The sequence below is a fragment of the Sminthopsis crassicaudata genome, chromosome 2, assembly GCF_048593235.1.
Source record: "Sminthopsis crassicaudata isolate SCR6 chromosome 2, ASM4859323v1, whole genome shotgun sequence".
NCBI lineage: Eukaryota > Metazoa > Chordata > Mammalia > Dasyuromorphia > Dasyuridae > Sminthopsis > Sminthopsis crassicaudata.
In genome coordinates, this window is record NC_133618.1 from 229,454,520 (window position 1) to 229,473,985 (window position 19,466).

General features: G+C 37.1%; 1 protein-coding gene and 1 long non-coding RNA gene across 3 annotated transcripts in view; one reads left to right on the top strand and one right to left on the bottom strand.

Annotated features, from left to right (window-relative positions):
• The window catches only part of GCK (glucokinase), a 76,801-nt gene that overhangs the window by 22,003 nt on the left and 35,332 nt on the right, over nt 1-19,466 (top strand). The gene's annotated exons all lie outside the window — the stretch shown is intronic.
• Nucleotides 11,207-19,466, bottom strand: part of LOC141555518 (uncharacterized) — a 39,887-nt gene continuing 31,627 nt past the window's right edge. Inside the window, exon 3 of the long non-coding RNA XR_012486218.1 lies at nt 11,207-11,680. This is a non-coding gene — a long non-coding RNA (uncharacterized LOC141555518). The remainder of the gene's footprint in view (nt 11,681-19,466) is intronic.

The window sequence follows — 19,466 nt, forward strand, 5'->3', positions numbered from 1 at the left end:
ATAAATGTTGTTTGCAGTAAATCAGCATACACATTAGGAAGTGAAGAAGAAAACCCATGTGCAAACATAAATCTGCATATGAGTAGTAAATAGAGGAAAGTGCTATATAAGAAGACACAAAAGATAGGTATGGGTCAGATTATGAAGCATTAAAAGGGCTAGAGATGGGGGGGGGGGTGTTACAAGTCCTTAGCGCTGTGATTTAACCTAGGACTTCCTCTGCTATTTGTCAATTGCCTGTGGTGTCAAATTAGCTTTTAGGAACAGAATTACAACAAAGATGGCTTTATAGCTTCCTAATTTTATACAGGAAAAGTGTGTCAATGATGTTTTTATAAATCTTCCCATGCTTGCCAGGAGTTCTAGGATAGTAATTTATGGAAAAACAAAATTAAATCAATTACTGCCACTACTAGATGTTTTGAGATCTTTAAACATTGTAATTGGCTGAAGAAGTGAAGAAGAGGGGAAAAAAAAGCAGAAGGAAAAGATTCTTGTATCTGCAATGGTTAATTTTGTAAATTTTTTGATCCTGTTCTTATAGATATAGAAGCCTTTTTTGTTGTACTTGGCTGAACTTTGACAAACACTCCCAGAGCCCAAGGGTTCACTTCTTCATATAAGTGGTCATTTAGCTCACAGAGAACTTCATGACAAAAGGAAAAACAAAGATACCATTAAGTTTGCTCATGGGTTTAATTTCTGATTTAATTCTTTAACTTTTCCAAGTTGGTTTCCAGATCAGAATATGCTATATAATGTTATAACAAGTTGTTGTTTAGTCAGTTAGTTGTGTCTGACTCTTTGTAATGCCATTTGGGATTTTCTTGAAAAAGATACTGGAGTGGTTTGCCATTTCCTTCTCTAACTCATTTTATAGATGAGGAAACTGAGACAAACAGGGTTAAGTGACTTACCCAGGTTCACGTAACTAGTAAGCATCTGCAGCTAGATTTGAACTCAGGTCCCCCTGATTCCAGGACCAATTTGAGGATTCTCAAATGACACCAAAGTTATTAATCTTAACAGTAATAGGGAAGTTTGGAAGAGGCATGGTTTTGGGAACAAGTCATTAAATCCTTGCTTTGGACATGTTGAATTTGTGATTGCAGTTGAAAAGTCAATTGGAGATGTTCAGGAGAATAGTTCCATGATGTGAGAGTATGTCAGGATAAGGACTAGGACTGAATATATAAATTCAGTGGTCATCTGCATAGGGATGTAATTGAGCCCATGAAAGTGTATAAGATCACCAAATGAGAGAATATAGAGAAAGAGAAAAGGCTTTAAGATACAACCTTGAACCAAGATAGTAAGTATAACACAGATAATGAATGAGCAAAGGAGACTGAGAAGGAACCCTTAGGTAGATGGAAGTCCTAGAAAAACCCAGAAAGTGTAATGCCAGAGAAACTGAGGCAAGATAGAGATTAGAGAGTTATTAATATTTACTTGAAAGGGAAAGATTTACTGGGACCAAATGGAGCCATGGTTTGGTCCCAGGCTGAATGAGATTACCGTCTCCCAAGAATCCAGCAGCGAAAGTAGGATACAAGATTCTTTTATAGAGTAACAAGAACGATGACATAATGGGGGAGGTACTTGAGATGGGGAATGACCTAATGGAGGGACACACCTAGGATGACATAGTGGAGGGAGGTACCCCAGAGGCTCCTGATATTCTAATGATGGCTAAAATGGTTAAAGAGCATTAAAGATCCCATCAAACATTAAGAAGGAATGATTATAGCTTGGGGTCTTGGGGCAGAGTAACTGAGATAGGACAATTAGGGAATCTGGGTCAGAATATTAAAAGGGAACTGTGGCACAACAAAAGGAGGGAGAATAAAGGAGGAAAGGTAGTTAATACTAAGGGATCCTTCAAGGAGATCAAGAAATACAAGGACTGAGAAGTGGCTATTAATCTTGGTAATTATGAGATCTTGGTAATTACGGCCATTTGAGAGAGGGTGTGTGGTACAGAAATGGTGAGGGGTCACCATTTAATAAAAAAAGCTGGAGAAATCTCTAGAAGCAAAGCAAAGTTTATTATACATTCTTGAGAGAATCGCGAGTCCCTCTCCTTCGAGCACACAATCAAAGGGAGGAAGCACCTTCTGGGGCAGGGTTAACACTTTTAATCCCTTACTCAAATACCCCCTCCCACCACTGACACTCATCCTCATTGGCTGAGGATCTTACATTCTAAACTCGAGATCTACCCAAGAAATTGAACTTGGCCAATAAGTACATAGTTGCCCATATTTGACTGAATAATCCCTTACTCAAATACCCCCTCCCACCACTGACACTCATCCTCATTGGCTGAGGATCTTACATTCTAAACTCGAGATCTACCCAAGAAATTGAACTTGGCCAATAAGTACATAGTTGCCCATATTTGACTGAAATAGGGAGAAAATGATGTCATGGGAAGATAGTAGGAAGGGGGTTCAAGTATGCTCTTGAATCAATCCTCAAAGTCCTTCAGGCCTACTCAAACTCTGAAGTAGATGAAGCCTTACTTGATTTTCACAACTGTCTTGAAAGATGTCACCTCATCTCCTGTAAGGGTAATTTCAAATAATTGACAAGGTTGGAAGCCAATTTACAGAGTGTTTCTATTAGAAGAGAGTAAGAAAAAAGTTAAGAAAATGAAGCTTTTTTCAAGGAGTTTGGTTAGTAAAGAAAGGAAAGTCAAAAGAAAGTTAGAATCCAGTGAATGTTTATTAAGGATGAGAACATGTTTATAAATATCAGGGAAACAACTAATAGACCGAAAGATATTGAAAATAAAAAAAATAATTTGTGATAAGTGGAGCCAGTCTGCTGGAGAAGACAGGAGGGGGATGGAATTGAGAATGTAGAAAGATTGGCCACAGCAAGGATAAGGTCTGTTTCTTTATCACTATAAAAGAAGAGGAAGAGGAAGAATAAAGGAGAATGGCTGAGAAAAAAAGAAAGGAACAATTGTATATAAAAGATAATCACCAAAGGCTAAAGGCAAATATCCCTATTTTAAAAGCATTATTTACATGCTAGGTTCTGCAGAACAGAGAGAGTGGCAACACTTTATAGTGGAAAGAATCCTAGATAGGTGACTGAGGTTCTATGTTTATCTTTAAGTGACTCACTGTCTGACCTTAAATAAGCTTCCCCTTTGGGGGCCTCAGTTTCCTTATTTGAAAAAGTTTAGATGGCATCAAAGGTCACTACCAGCTGCAAGTCCTATGACCCAAGCCTTGTATATAGGCCTCTGTGGCTACACGCCTCTGCCTCTAACGGGACAGGGAGATTCATTTCTCTAAGACGCGTATGGCCTTCTGGTACACTGGTCACTAGTACTTTAAGCAGTCACTGTGGCTACATCTAGGAGCATAGTACTTCCAGGCATAGTTCTGTGATAAACTATGAATATGGTTCTTCCTGAGGAGAGGCATAATGTTCAGATTTTGATTCAAATCTAAACCTCAGAATGTCCTATACTACTACCATCTATAGAATTGCAGAATCTTAGAGATGAAAAGGATCTAAGTTCTTATCCAGTCTTTGTGGGAAGATCTCTTGCCAAAACAAGTCAACAAGTACTTAGTAAGCCCTCCCTGTGCTAGGCTCTGTGCTATACATTGGGGATGCAAACAAAGATAACTGTTCTGAAACGATTTACATTTTAATGGGGAAGACAATATATAAACAACTATGTACATAGGAGACATATAGAATAAATTGGAATTAATCAAAGAGGGAAGGTACTGGAGTGGGAGGACAGATTTGGAAGATTCTGTAGAAACAGAACAAAGTGCCAACATGCTGTAGTGTTAAAAATACTAGACAAGATACTTGGATTGTGTGTTAATCTTTGTGTGATTTACTGTCTGACTTTTAATAAGCTTCCTCTCTAGGAGTAGAGCTCTTGCAGTAAGGAGCTTTTTACCTTCTAAGGCAGCCCATTTGGATTGCTTTGATTGCTAGAAATGCTAGACAAAAATTTTGAGGATGAAGGGACAGATGAAGAAAGATGATTCTGTTGTGCCATGGTTCTTTTTTAATGCCATGACCCAGCTTCCCTAACTGTCCTATTCAGTTTCTCTGTCTCAGGTTATAACCATTCCCTCTTAATGTTAGGGTAAAGGTCTTATATTTTAGACTTTAGGCTAGAGTTATTCCCTCTTAATGTTTGATGGGATAAAGGTCTTTATCCATTTTAGACATCATTAGAATATCAGGAACCTCCCCATACCTCCCTCCTAGGTGCCAGCCTCCTTTGTGTCATCCTCATCCTAGGTTTCTCCCCCCATTAGGTCATCCCCATCCAGGTATCTCCCCCATTATGTCATTGTTATTGTAACCCTATAAAAGAATCTTGTTATCTGACATTCAGGGCTGGATTATTTGAGAGCATAGTCTCGTTCAGCCCTGGGACCAATCATGGATCCATTTGATCCCAGTAAATTTCTCCATTTAATAAATTCTGTATTGAATATTCTCTAATCTCTATCTTGCTCAATTTCTCTGGCATTACAATTCAAGTCATTGAAGTACATGCAAAAAAATTCCATCTAACTATGGAGAACAAAATTCAAATGTAGAGAATTTACTGTCTCCAATTTCTTTCCCAATTGGGGTAAATTTCCTGCCATATTTTTTTTTTACCATGTTCTCATTTTCTTTGTCCACTTTACTTCCTTTTCCCTGATATCTCTTGGGTTTTTCCATCTCCCTATTCTCCTACTTGATTCAATTTCTCAAAGTCTCTTGCCCAGTCTCTGAGTTAAATTCTGGCAGATTTCACTCTTCAATTTTCCCCTGAATTTTCCACAAGTTCAAAGTCAAATCAAGTCAAAATCTAGGTTTCCAATATTCTGGGCCATTAGTAAATAGTTGCATCATCATCCTGATATCATGCCCATTAATGCTGCTATTTGTCCATGTTGCATCAGAGGTAGAAGATATTTTATGCTGAGATTGCAGCCAAGTAAAACTTCTGGAGTGAGCCTAATATTCCAAAATTCAAAGATGATTTTACACTATAAAAGCAACTGATGAAAAGTAACAGAACATCCATATCTGCCCATCAGGAATGATCCTATTAACTATCAAATATGTAGCACCTGGGCAATCTCCATGCTGTAGAATTCCTTACAAACTTCTAAGTTGTCAATGAGATTGTGATATTTTTGGACCCTTGTACTTACCACAAAATAGAAAACTCCAAATTTCACTCTAATTTTTTTTTGCAATTAGAATTTAGTACATTGCAATTTGCTATACCAGGTGGCAGAGACCTCATGTCCATCTTCTTAAACGAAGGAGTGCCTAAAAGGGATCTCCTATCCTCCCAAGATTTAGGGCACATATAAGGTTGATTCTCAGTGTGGAAAATCCAAGAGAGGTAGATTTTTAATACTTATATATGTGTATATTTATATTTCAATCTCTCTTGAATTCCAATTAGTCAATAAACATTTATTTATTAAGCATACATCATGTCCCAAGTCTGGTTCTAGTGCCAGGTACATACATATAATGGATATATAATAATATAATAACAATCACTATTCAAAAAGAGCTCATATTCTTGTGGGGGAGATAATAAGTACACATATAAGAATTTACAGAAAAAAGCACAATTGGATTAAAAAGCATGCAGAAGTTTTGAAGTCAAATTGTATCTTTTTCTCACAGGGTAATCTTGAATTTCCCTTCACCCTGTGTTTTCTATAAGTGACCCCTTTTGTATTTGCTTAGAAATGAAGAAGACCAGAGACTCACCCAGCTACCATCAGAATTTACAACCGATGGAGGCAAATCTGTAGTCACTGTGGAGTAGGACATATTGTCCTTGGTACTTTTCCCCTAAGTCCCAAGCCTTAACTGAGATTGCTTCTACCTAACACCCTTGGTGTTTCTCTAACTGCTCTGCAACAACCTACCATCAGACTCAACAATCCCTTTGAGTAAGTAGCAGTACAGTGTAGTATAGTGGAAAGTATGCTGGATTTATAAGTGAGTAGATGTGAGCTTGAGTCCCAGTTTTCTCCATTTATTGCCTATATAATCTTGGACAGATAGCATAAATTTTCTGGGCCACTGTTTTCTATAAATTGGATTTCTGAGGTCTCTTTTAGGTCTAATGTCCATAATTATGACTCCTACATTTTCCCAGTTTAGAACAAACTCTTAAAAGGCAAGACCATTTCTGTCCCAAATACTAAGTACTCTGATCTAAAGCATTCATCCTATTATTTTCCCCAAGGAAAGGACCTGGATCTTTTCTATACTCCAGGTATACTATTATTCAAGTCATTGTGATTGCTGTTTGAGAGAAGTATATCACAGAGGCCTCAGGAGGTACCCCAGGCTCCTTATCAGTGCTCTACTGCACCCATCCCCTATTTGCACAATGTAGCATAAATGTTTCCTGAAAAGATCACTTTTTTCCTTTATTTATTTTTCATTCACTCAACATCTATTGAGTAGAATATAAGTGCTTCCCACTTAATTAGGGTAGGAATGCTTTTATTTTTACCTTTGTATCCTCAGTATCTAGTACAAAATAGGCATTTAATAAATGCTTGTTGAATGATTGGTGCCTAGCAGCTTTAGCAGGTAGGAAATGACAGTGTCAATAAGTCAGTTAACAAGCATTTATTAAACACTTATTACATACAGGCATGTGTGCAAAAACATGGTCCCTTCCTTCAAGAAATTTACATCATAATGGAGGAGGCAATTTGCAAATATCTAAGTTATGTAAAAGATATACACAATGTAAAAGGGAGGCAGTCTCAGAGGGACTGTATTAACAATGGAGGAAGACTGGGAAATGTCTCTTAGTGAAGTAGGATTTGAGCAAGATCTTGAAGAACACCTGAACGTCCAGAAAGGGGATATGAGAAGTAAGATCATTCCAGGATAATGAAAAGCCTCAGGTTCAGGAGATTGAATGTATTGATTAGCAATAGTAGGAATGATAATTTGCTGGATATGATATATGGAAAGAAGTAAGATTGGAAAGGTAGGAAGAAGGAAGATTGTGAAAAATTTATAAGTCAAATGGGGGGTATATTTTATACTGAAAGTGATGGGGAGCTAATAGTTTATTGAATAGGATGGTGACATTGTTAGATTTTCTTTTTAGGAAAATCACTTTGGCAGTTGAGTGGAGAGAGTAGAAGCAAGGAGGTCAACAGAAGACTTCTGCAATTATCCAGATGTGAAGTGAGGCAGTGTTGTGATATGGGAGCCACCTGCCAGTGGCTGCTGGAGGTCTAACTCAGACCTGTAGAATGGATCTCTTCAAGTGAGAGGATGATAATGATACAAGGAGACTGAGAGGCAGTTACATTGTCTGACCTCTCTCCTCCTCCGTCTGCCTCCAATTTATTTCATTCCCAATTCACAAGGAACATTTGTGTAAGTAAAGGCTGCTTTGCAACTCCCTCAAGTGTTATGAATCACAGCTGTGGAGACTCTCAGAGAATTGACCTGCCCCTTCACCTAGGCATGGTCCTTAGAAAAGAATTAAAATGAGAGATGTTATGAAATTTTGAATGACAAATTCTTGTTGTAATTTTCAGTCATGTCCAGCTCTTTGTGACCCCATTTGGATTTTCTTGGCAAAGATACAGGAGTGATTTGCCATTTCCTTCTCTCATAGAACTCATGGAACTGGGGTAAAAAAGGTTAAGTGACATGTCCAGGAACACACAGCTAGTGTCTGATGCTTGATTTGAACTCATGAAGATGGATCTTCTTATCTCCAGGTCCAGCATTCTATCTACTGTGCCACTTATAACAAGACTTGACAATAAATTGGATATATGGAATAGTTTGAATGAGAAGCTGAAAATGACACAAAAGTTTCAAACCTGGATGATAAAGATGGGTGGAATTATTGAAGGAAGAGTAATAAAAAATTTCAAAGATAGAGGGTTTGGGGGAGAAAAATAATGAGTTCAGTTTTGAATTGAGTTTAAGATGTCCTTAGGACTTTCAGTTTGAGATATTCAGTAAGTAGTTGAAGATTTGATATTAGAGGTCAGAGAGATGGGAGGAGTAGATGAATATATCTGAGAATCATCTATATAGGAATGAAAATTTAATACATGAATACTGACAAGATTACTGAAAGAAATAGTGTAGAGAGAAAAGGGAAAGGACTTAGGAGAGAACCTTCAGGGACATCTATAGTTAGTCATGATCTGGATAAAGACTGAGCAAAGGAATCTGAGAAAGAACTTCAGATAGGTAGAAGGGGAACCAAGAGAATGCAATGTCACAAAAAAAAGAGAGGAGAGGCTATCCTAGAGGAAATAACAAATAGCATCAAAAACTGCAGAGAGGTAAAGAAGAGGAGGAATGAAAAAAGGCCATTAGAGTTGGCAATTAAGTAATCTTATCACAGTTTAGAAGCAATTGAGAGAAATGGAAGCACCTAGAATAGATGTCTTTCTCAAGGAGTTTACAGAAGAAAGGGAAGAGGCATACAGGACAGTAGCTTGCAGAGATGGTCAGATCCAATAAGAGCTTTTTAATAATGGGGAAATATTTCCGCAACAATGGGGAAAACATACATACTTGAATGCAGTTTTCTCCATTTATTGCCTAGTAGATATGGAGAAACTGATTATCAGAGCTGTGGATTAATGTTTCCTATTGGGTTCTATTCCATTTCCAATGTCAGACATAAGGCTTTGCACACAGATAGCTTACTAAATATTTGTTGAATGAATGAATGAACTACCAAACCCTTAGGATTATGATAGGCACTAAAGTGATAAGATCTCTGCCTTCTCAGAGCTTCCAATTCAATTGAGCAAGTCAAACGTAGACAGGCACATGAAAGTAAAAAAAAAACACAAAATGTTAGAGGAAGAATATTAAGACTTAGAGTTGAATTTCAGGATTAAATGGTCCTGAAAGTAAGTCTCAGAGAGGGGAGGAGACTTGCCCAAAAGTCATACAAATAGTAAATAGCAAAATGAGGATTAGAATCCTAGGCTTTAGATTCCAAATGCTTAACAATAAGTTTTTTTTGGGGGGAGGGGTGAGGTTTATACATGATGCACTTAAAAAAATTTTTTTATTTTCAAAACATATGCATGAATAATTTTTAACATTCACCCTTGCAAAACATTGAGTTCCAATGTTTTTCTTCTCCCTCCCTTTGCTCCATTCTCTCCTCTAGACTACAAGTAATCCAATATAGATTAAATATGTGCAGTTCTTCTATACACATTTCCATATTTGTCATGCTGCACAAGAAAAAGCAGACCAAAAAGGAAAAAATGAAAAAGGATACAAAATGCAAGCAGACAGCAACAAAAAGAGTGAAAATACTATTTTGTGATCCACACTCAGTTCCCACAGTCTTCTCTTTGGATGTAGATGACTCTTTTCATCACAAGATGATTGGAAATGACCTGAATCATCTCATTGTTGAAAAGAGCCACTTCCATCAGAATTGATCATCATATAATCTTGTTGCCATGTACAATGATTTCCTGCTTCTGCTCATTTTGCTTGGCATAAGTTCATGTAAATCTCACCAGGCCTCTCTGAAACTATCCTGCTGCTCATTTCTCATAAAACAATAATATTCCACAATATTCATATACTATAACTTACTCAGCCATTCTGCAACTGATGGGCATCCTCTCAGTTTTCAGTTTCTTGCCACCACAAAAAGGGCTGCCACAAAAATTTTTGCCCATGTGGTTCCCTTTCGCTTCTTTATGATTTCTTTGTGATATGATCCCAGTTCTAAATTGCTTTCTAGAATGGTTGAATCAGTTCACAACTCCACCAACAATGTATTACTGTCCAAATTTTCCCACATCCCCTCCAACATTTATTATCTTTTCCTGTCATCTTAGCCAACATGATATACTTTTAAATTTAATCTGCATCGATATTACAAATGGTAATTTTTTTAAAAAATAGTGTAATATTCTGGTTGGGTTTTTTGGAGGTCTCTGGACCAGCTTTTGTTTCTGCAGAATAATCACCACAAGATAATTGGGATACAAGGGATAAAGTCCAAATTCTTTATTGTCTCCTTGCTTGGGACTTGGCTAGCTTTCTGGAGGCCCTTCAGACTGGCCTTGGTCTCAGTGGGGGAAGCAGGAGGACAGGCCAGCCACCACAGTGGTGTGAGATGCAGTGAATCTCTCTCCTTGGCTCCTAGATCTTGAGCTCCTGTCTCTAGTCCTCTGTCTTCCCCAAGTCTGACCCTGGCTGTTTGTCCCATTTTATATGCTCTATTATAATTAGATCATTTATAGTATACTGAGTATAAACCAATCATTTTATCACTAGGGAACCCTTATTTGTTGTTAGATTAAATCAATCATACTGAACTAGAGAACTATTAATCACCATGTTAAACTAGATAATCATTGTATTATCAATTCCACTGAGTCAGCACCTTGAAAGAATCCTTGTTTCAAGTACAGAGTTCTAGCCCATAACAAAGCAGTATTTTAATTTTCCAAATACATGCAAAGATAATTTTCTATATTCATCTTTGTAAAATCTTGTGGTACAAATTTTTCTCCCTCTTGTTCCCTTTCCCTTACTCCCTCATCAAGACAGCAAGCAATCTGATGTAGGTTAAACATGTGCCATTCTTTTAAACATATTTCCATATTCCATCATCATCAAGAAAAGTCAGACCAAAAAGGAAAAAAATGAGAAAGAAAAAACAAACAACAAAAAGTAAAAATACTATGCTTCATGAACAAGCTAATTTTAGAAAGGCCTGGAAAGATTTACATAAACTGATGCTGAGCAAAACAAGTAGAATCAGGAATATATTGTACATAGTAATAGCAAGTTTTTGTAATGATCAACTATGAAAGACTTGGTTCTTCTCAGCAATTCACTGATCCACGGCTTTGGATAGAAAATGCCATTTGCATCCAGAGAGACAACTATGAAGACTGAATGTAAATCAACACATGCTATATTCACTTTTTTTTCTTTCTTCTGTGTTTTTTTTTCTCTAAGTGGTTTTTCCCTTTTGTTCTAATTTTTCTCTCCCAACATGATTCTTAAAGAAATGTGTATTAAAAATTAATGTACATGTATAACCAGAAAAAAGAAAATAATAAAAAAGGGAAAAAAGGAAGGAAAAAAGAAAATGTTATGTTTCAATCCACACTCAGTCTTCATAGTTCCACGTTCTCATCATGTGGGTGGTGGTATTTTCTATCACAAGTCTATTGGAATTGCCTAGAATTTCCTCATTGTTGAAGAACCAAGGCCATCATAGTTGATCATCACATAATCTTGTTGCTGCTATATACAATGTTCTCCTGATTCTGCTACTTCACTTAGTATCAGTTCATGTAAGTCTCTCCAGGCTTTTTGAAATCAGCCTGCTTTTCATTTCCTATGGAACAATAATATTTAAATGGTAATGTTTTCTATAACATTTGCTAATTTAGGCAATCAACAAAGCAATAACTCAAATACTGAATTGTAGCATGTAACGTGATTTCTCACTCATCATTTAACAAGTGGCTTTCACAAGGTGGTTAGAGTTGACTCCAGGACATCCTGGTTCCAAATCCCAATGTTTCTTCCATTGCATCACTGTGAACACTTAAAGAAAAGCTTCATGGGGGAGGAAAGAGTTGATGGATAGAATTTGGACAGGCAGATGAGATGGGATGTTCTGTGTGAACAAAGAGACAGAAATATTGTTTTCATTAATTAGCAAATAAACCAACCTGTCTGGAGGCAAAGATTGTCTTGGGGGGGAGGGGAGCATTGAAGAGGTAGTTAAAAGGGTTGGTTGATAATCTTTTTTTTTTTTTTTTTGAACATATAATGGTTTATTTAGAAATTAAAAGGCCAGTTTCTTTTTGTGTGTGGTTCTAGTGTTCTTTTTGTTTTCATTGTGCAATATCTTCAAAGTCTCTTCTTGTTTTTAATTCAAAGTCTTATTTTCCACCATATTGCTTTGTGATCTTTACTTAAGCATAGCTTTGCATTTAATTATTAAGGACCAAGATAGATCTTGACTTGATTTAAAGGATCCAGTCAAACACTTTAGAGATTTTTCTTTGCTTTTCACCCTCTGCAGTAGATGCTAGTGCTTATGCTGCAATCATTTTCATGATACTCATTTTGTCATATGCTTATTGTAAGCACTACTAGGTGAGCTGACTCAGTATCTCAGGAAGTTATGTTTCTTGTTGCCTTAGATGTAAGATCAAATTGATTCCATCATTTCTGTGATGTCTTTCTTCCATTTGGCTGCATCTTTTTTTATGTCTTCTGATTTTACTTGGAGTATAAATGTTGATGTGGGTTAGTTCCTCTAGTAGTTTGCCGGCTCTGTGTCAGTCAGTTGATTGATAATCTTGAATGTCAGGATAAAGGTTTGGACTTTATCCTGTAGGTAGTGACAGAGCTTATAACTAGCTTTGACCCAGCGCAGGGGTGGGAATGCGGCAAATTTCTTCTTCAGGACCTAAAGAGTCATTCTTCTCTAAAGGATGTGCTTCCTCTTAAGGTTTACTTCTATCTTCATGCCAATGCATAAATAACTACCCCAAGTTTTTAACTCCAGGGCCTTGTTTTTAGGGTATCCTTATCTGAGGGCACATCTGTTGGCTGTGCCTTCTGAAGGACGAGTTACCCTTCTTCTGAAGGAACTGCACCATACTCAGGCTATCCATTGCTACCATCCATTTCCCTTAATGTGCCCCAGATATAATAATTTCTGATAACAACAAGGAAACACTGAAGGTATATAAAGACAAAGGATACCAAATATCTTTGCTCCTGCCATCTGTAATGCTCTTCTTTTTCTTGCTTACCAACTTACTACATTTATTTAAGACCAAGATCAAATCTAGTGTTTTCTACAAATAATTCTATGAGAATTCCCTAACTATTCCTTGTCAATGCTCACCTCTTTTTTGAATTTCTGGCACACTTCCCCTCCCTGTATACTTCCCCCATATGGAACACTTAGTGATGCACTGCTGTATGCAATTCCTCATTATTTCATGCCTGAAAATCATTTTCCCAGTTTGAGGGTAAACTTCTCCAGGACAGGAACTGGTCTTGTGCTTAACTGATATCTTCTGCAGGGCTGAGGACACAGTAGGCACTTGATAAATGCTCCTTCTGAAAGAAGAGGGAATAGCATGCTATGGAAAGGGCACTCACTGTGGAGTCAGAGGACCTACTTGTGTGATCTTGGGCAGATCCCTTAACTTCTTAGTTTCTGCTTCTATAAAATGGGTAGGTAGAGGAGGATGACCTCCCTTCCCACACTAAATTTATAAGGTGACAAGAATAAGATGAAAGAGAGTGTGACAGTGATTAGAGTGCTGGACTTGGAATCAGGGAAGACTTCAATTTCAAAATATGCCTCCCATAGTTAATGGAGATGTGATTAAACAAATCACAGAACCCCAGATTCTTCATCTGTAAAAGTAGGATAATAACATATAAGACCTGCACCACTGCATTGGGGAGGAAATTAAATCAGGTCAAATCAACTCTTAAGTACTTAATTAGTATGTGCCAGGAAGAGTGCTAAGTGTTGAGGATACAAAAAATGAGCAGAAAGAAAAATAGATAGCTCCTACCTTCAAGGAGCATGGAGGAAGACAGCAGAAAAGGAAGCTTAAAAAAAAAGAAATGGAGACTTCCGGCTAAGATGGCGGCGTGGAGGCAGACAGCTGCTTGAGCTCCTCGCTTTCTCTCAGAACTTACTTCATGACAAGCCTCTGACTTAATGCTTGACCCAGAAAAAAATCCACAAATTATCACCAAGAGAAGACATCCTTGAAAGTCGCCAGAAAAGGTCTGTGTTTGTTCGGGGGAGGGTCAATCAGACTGGGCGCAGACTGAGGGCAGACAGCCAGAGCAAGACAGGCAGCTCACACAGCTCAGACCGGAGGGGGAGGGGTGTGATCTCTGCAGTTTCTGCGAAAGGGCTTTTGCCCCAGTGTGGATGCTCCGTCTTGGCAGCAAGCCAGGAGCAGCAGAGAGGGTGTAAACACCGGAGGTGAAGATTAAAACCCCAGAAAGCCAGCGTCTCTCAGAGCCCGGCCACCCCCAACCCCCACCTGGACTGACTCGGTGCGTTCTCGGAGCCTCAGAGCGCAGACTCAGTACAGTCATTGCTGTTCTGTTAGTGGCTCTCTGCTGCCCTATCCCCAGTCTGTAGAGGAAGCCCATTAATAACATCCAGCCCTATCCCCCGCAAAACAGACCAATTGCTTCTCTTGTCAGTTTGTTTTCTTTGATTCTGACAAAATGAATAAAAAATTCAAAAGGGCTCTAACCATTGACAGCTTTTGTGTGGAGAGGGAGCAGACTTCAAATGCTGAGGAGACTAGGAACAGAATGTCCCCAGATGTATCCCCTGGGAGGGATATAAGCTGCTCCTCAATACAAAAGAACCTCATAGAGGAAATAAAAAAGGCTCTCACAAGAGAGCTGGAAGAGAAATGGGAAAAGGAAAGGGAAGCTTGGCAAGAGAGCCTGGAGAAGTCATCCCATGCATTCAAAGACAGAATGGATAAAGAAATCAAATCATTGAGAAACAAGATTAGTGAGCTGGAAAAGGTAAACAACTCCAAGGAAAACAGGATTAGTGAGCTGGAAAAAGAAATCAGCTCTCTAAAAAATAAAATGGATAAAATGGAAAAAAATTCCATAGAAGATAAAAACTCAATTGGACAATTACAAAGAGATATAAAAAAAGTGAGTGAAGAAAATACATCATTGAAAATTAGACTGGAACAAGTAGAAATGAATGACTCAAGGAGAAACCAAGAGGGAGTCAAGCAAAACCAGAGAAATGAGACAATTGAAAAGACTGTCAAGTACCTTACCAGAAAGACAACAGACCTGGAAAACAGATCCAGGAGAGACAATTTGAGAATAATCGGACTCCCTGAAAAATGGGAGGAAAAAAAGAGCTTGGACACCATTTTCGAGGAAATTATCAAAGAGAACTGCCCAGACGTTTTGGAAACAGAGGGTAAAATAGACATTGAGAAAATTCATCGATCACCTACTGAAAGGGACCCTAAAATCAAAACGCCAAGAAATATAGTGGCCAAGTTCAAGAACCATCAGACAAAGGAAAAGATATTGGAAGCTGCTAGAAAAAAACAATTCAGATATGGAGGATCCACAATAAGGATAACACAGGATCTAGCAGCGTCCACATTAAAAGAACGCAGGGCCTGGAACATGATATTCCGAAAGGCTAAGGAACTTGGTATGCAGCCAAGAATAACTTACCCAGCAAGAATGAGCATCGTTTTCCAGGGAAGAAGATGGACATTTAACGAAATAAATGAATTCCATCTATTTTTGATGAAAAAACCAGACCTACATAAGAGGTTTGATCTTCAAATACAGAACTCAAGAGACTTCTAAAAAAGGTAAAAAGAAACCTTGAGAACTATACTTCTGTCAAAAAAATATATAAAGAACATATGTACAATTTGTCTTAGAAAATAGAGGTGGAAAGGAGATTATATCATAAAAAAGTACAAAGTGGTGGTACTACATCTCATGAAGAGGCAAAGGTAACCTATTATATCTGAGAGAAAGAAAGGAGGGAGATGAACATAGCGTGTATCAATAGACATATTCGATTTATGGTGAAACTTCTTCCACTTCATTGAAAAGTGAAAGGGAAGGAGTAAGCTAAGGGGAAGGGAATACAGTAATTTCGAGGAAAAGGGGTAAAATAAGGGGAGGATCTTTAAGGTGGGGGAGGGATCCTAAAAAGGGAGGGCTGTGAAAAGCAAGTGGTGTTCACCAGTTTAACACTGGATAGGAGGGTAAAAGGGAAGGAAAGGGGAAAAGCATAAGCAGGGGTTAATAGGATGGCAAGCAATATAGAATTAGTCCTTCTAACCATAAATGTGAATGGGGCAAACTGCCTCATAAAGAGGAAGCAGTTAGCAGACTGGATTAAAAGTCAGAATCCTACTATATGTTGTTTACAGGAAACACACCTGAAACAGGATGAGACATTCAAACTAAAAGTAAAAGGGTGGAGCAGAATCTATTATGCTTCAGGCAAAACCAAAAAAGCAGGAGTAGCCATCCTCATCTCAGATCAAGCAAAAACAAAAATTGATCTAATTAAAAGAGATAAGGAAGGGCATTATATCCTGCTAAAGGGAAGCATCAATAGTGAAGCAGTATCAATATTAAACATGTATGCACCAAGTGGTGCAGCATCTAAATTCTTAAAAGAGAAATTAAGAGAGCTGCAAGAGGAAATAGATAGCAAAACTATAATAGCGGGAGATCTCAACCTTGCACTCTCAGAATTAGATAAATCAAACCACAAAATAAATAAGAAAGAAGTCAAAGAGGTAAATAGAATACTAGAAAAGTTTGATATGATAGATCTTTGGCGAAAGCTAAATGGAGACAGAAAGGAATATACTTTCTTCTCAGCAGTTCATGGAACCTATACAAAAATTGATCATATACTAGGGCATAAAAACCTCAAAATCAAATGCAGTAAGGCAGAAATAGTAAATGCATCCTTTTCAGACCATAATGCAATCAAAATAACATTTAATAAAAAGCCAGGGGAAAATAGACCAAAAAATAATTGGAAACTAAATAATCTTATACTAAAGAATGATTGGGTAAAACAGCAAATCATAGACATAATTAATAACTTCACCCAAGAAAATGACAATAATGAGACATCATACCAAAATGTGTGGGATACAGCCAAAGCAGTAATTAGGGGAAGTTTTATATCTCTACAGGCCTACCTGCATAAAATAGAGAAAGAGAGGGTCAACGAATTGGGTTTACAACTAAAATTGCTAGAAAAGGAACAAATTAAAAACCCCCAGACAAACACAAAACTTGAAATTCAAAAAATAAAAGGTGAGATTAATAAAATTGAAAGTAAAAAAACTATTGAATTAATTAATAAAACTAAGAGTTGGTTTTATGAAAAAACCAACAAAATAGACAAACCCTTAGTAAACCTGATTAAAAAAAGGAAAGAGAAAAAGCAAATTGATAGTCTTGAAAATGAAAAGGGTGAACTCACCACTAATGAAGAGGAAATTAGAACAATAGTTAGGAGCTACTTTGCTCAACTTTATGCCGATAAATTCGATAACTTAAATGAAATGGAAGAATACCTTCAAAAATATAGCTTGCCCAGATTAACAGAGGAAGAAGTAAGTAGTTTAAATAGTCCCATCTCAGAAAAAGAAATAGACCAAGCTATTAACCAACTTCCTAAGAAAAAGTCCCCAGGACCAGATGGATTTACAGGTGAATTCTACCAAACATTTAAAGAACAACTAACTCCAATGCTATGTAAACTATTTGAAAAAATAGGGATTGAAGGAGTCCTACCAAATTCCTTCTATGACACAGACATGGTACTGATACCTAAACCAGGTAGATCAAAAACTGAGAAAGAAAACTATAGACCAATTTCCTTAATGAATATTGATGCTAAAATCTTAAATAAGATATTAGCAAATAGACTTCAGAAAATCATCCCCAGGATAATACACTATGACCAAGTGGGATTTATACCAGGAATGCAGGGATGGTTTAATATTAGGAAAACTATTAGTATAATTGACCATATTAATAATCAAATTAATAAAAACCATATGATCATCTCAATAGATGCAGAAAAGGCATTTGATAAAATCCAACATCCATTCCTACTAAAAACGCTTGAGAGTATAGGAATAAATGGACTATTCCTTAAAATAATAAGGAGCATATATTTAAAACCTTCAGTAAACATCATATGTAATGGTGATAAACTAGAACCTTTCCCTGTAAGATCAGGAGTGAAACAAGGTTGCCCACTATCACCATTACTATTCAATATAGTACTAGAAACTCTAGCCTTGGCAATAAGAGCCGAGAAAGAGATCCAAGGAATTAGAGTAGGAAATGAAGAAATCAAATTGTCACTTTTCGCAGATGACATGATGGTATACTTAGAGAACCCCAAAGACTCTGCTAAAAAGCTATTAGAAATAATTCAGAATTTTAGCAAAGTCGCAGGATACAAAATAAATCCACATAAATCCTCAGGATTTTTATACATTACCAACACAATCCAACAGCAAGAGATACAAAGAGAAATTCCATTCAAAATAACAGTCGATAGTATCAAATATTTGGGAATATATCTACCAAAGGAGAGTCAGGAATTATATGAGCAAAATTACAAAACACTTGCCACAAAAATAAAGTCAGATTTAAATAATTGGAAAGACATTCAATGTTCTTGGATAGGCCGAGCGAATATAATAAAGATGACAATACTCCCCAAACTAATCTATCTATTTAGTGCTATACCAATCAGACTCCCAAGAAACTATTTTAATGACCTAGAAAAAATAACAACAAAATTCATATGGAAGAATAAAAGGTCGAGAATTGCAAGGGAACTAATGAAAAAAAAGTCAGAGGAAGGTGGTCTAAGTGTACCTGATTTAAAGCTATATTATAAAGCAACAGTCACCAAAACCATTTGGTATTGGCTAAGAAATAGACTAGTTGATCAGTGGCATAGGTTAGGTTCACAGGACAAGATAGTGAATAAAAATAGCAATCTAATCTTTGACAAACCCAAAGATCCCAAATTTTGGGATAAGAATTCATTATTTAACAAAAACTGCTGGGAAAACTGGAAATTAGTATGGCAGAAACTAGGCATGGACCCACATTTAACACCACATACTAAGATTAGATCAAAATGGGTCCAAGATTTAGGCATAAAGAACGAAATCATAAATAAATTGGAGGAACATGGGATGGTTTACCTCTCAGACTTGTGGAGGAGGAAGGAGTTTGTGTCCAAGGGAGAACTAGAGACCATTATTGATCACAAAATAGAACATTTTGATTACACCAAATTAAAAAGTTTCTGCACAAACAAAACTAATGCAAACAAGATTAGAAGGGAAGTAACAAATTGGGAAAAAATTTTTACAGTTAAAGGTTCTGATAAAGGCCTCATCTCCAAAATATACAGAGAATTGACTTTAATTTATAAGAAATCAAGCCATTCTCCAATTGATAAATGGTCAAAGGATATGAACAGACAATTTTCAGATGATGAAATTAAAACTATTTCCACTCATATGAAAGAGTGTTCCAAATCACTATTGATCAGAGAAATGCAAATTAAGACAACTCTGAGGTATCATTACACACCTGTCAGATTGGCTAAAATGACAGGAACAAATAACGATGAATGTTGGAGGGGCTGTGGGAAAACTGGGACACTGATGCATTGTTGGTGGAGTTGTGAAAGAATCCAACCATTCTGGAGAGCAATCTGGAATTATGCCCAAAAAGTTATCAAAATGTGCATACCCTTTGACCCAGCCATACTACTACTGGGCTTATACCCCAAGGAACTACTAGAGAAGGGAAAGGGTCCTGTATGTGCCAAAATGTTTGTG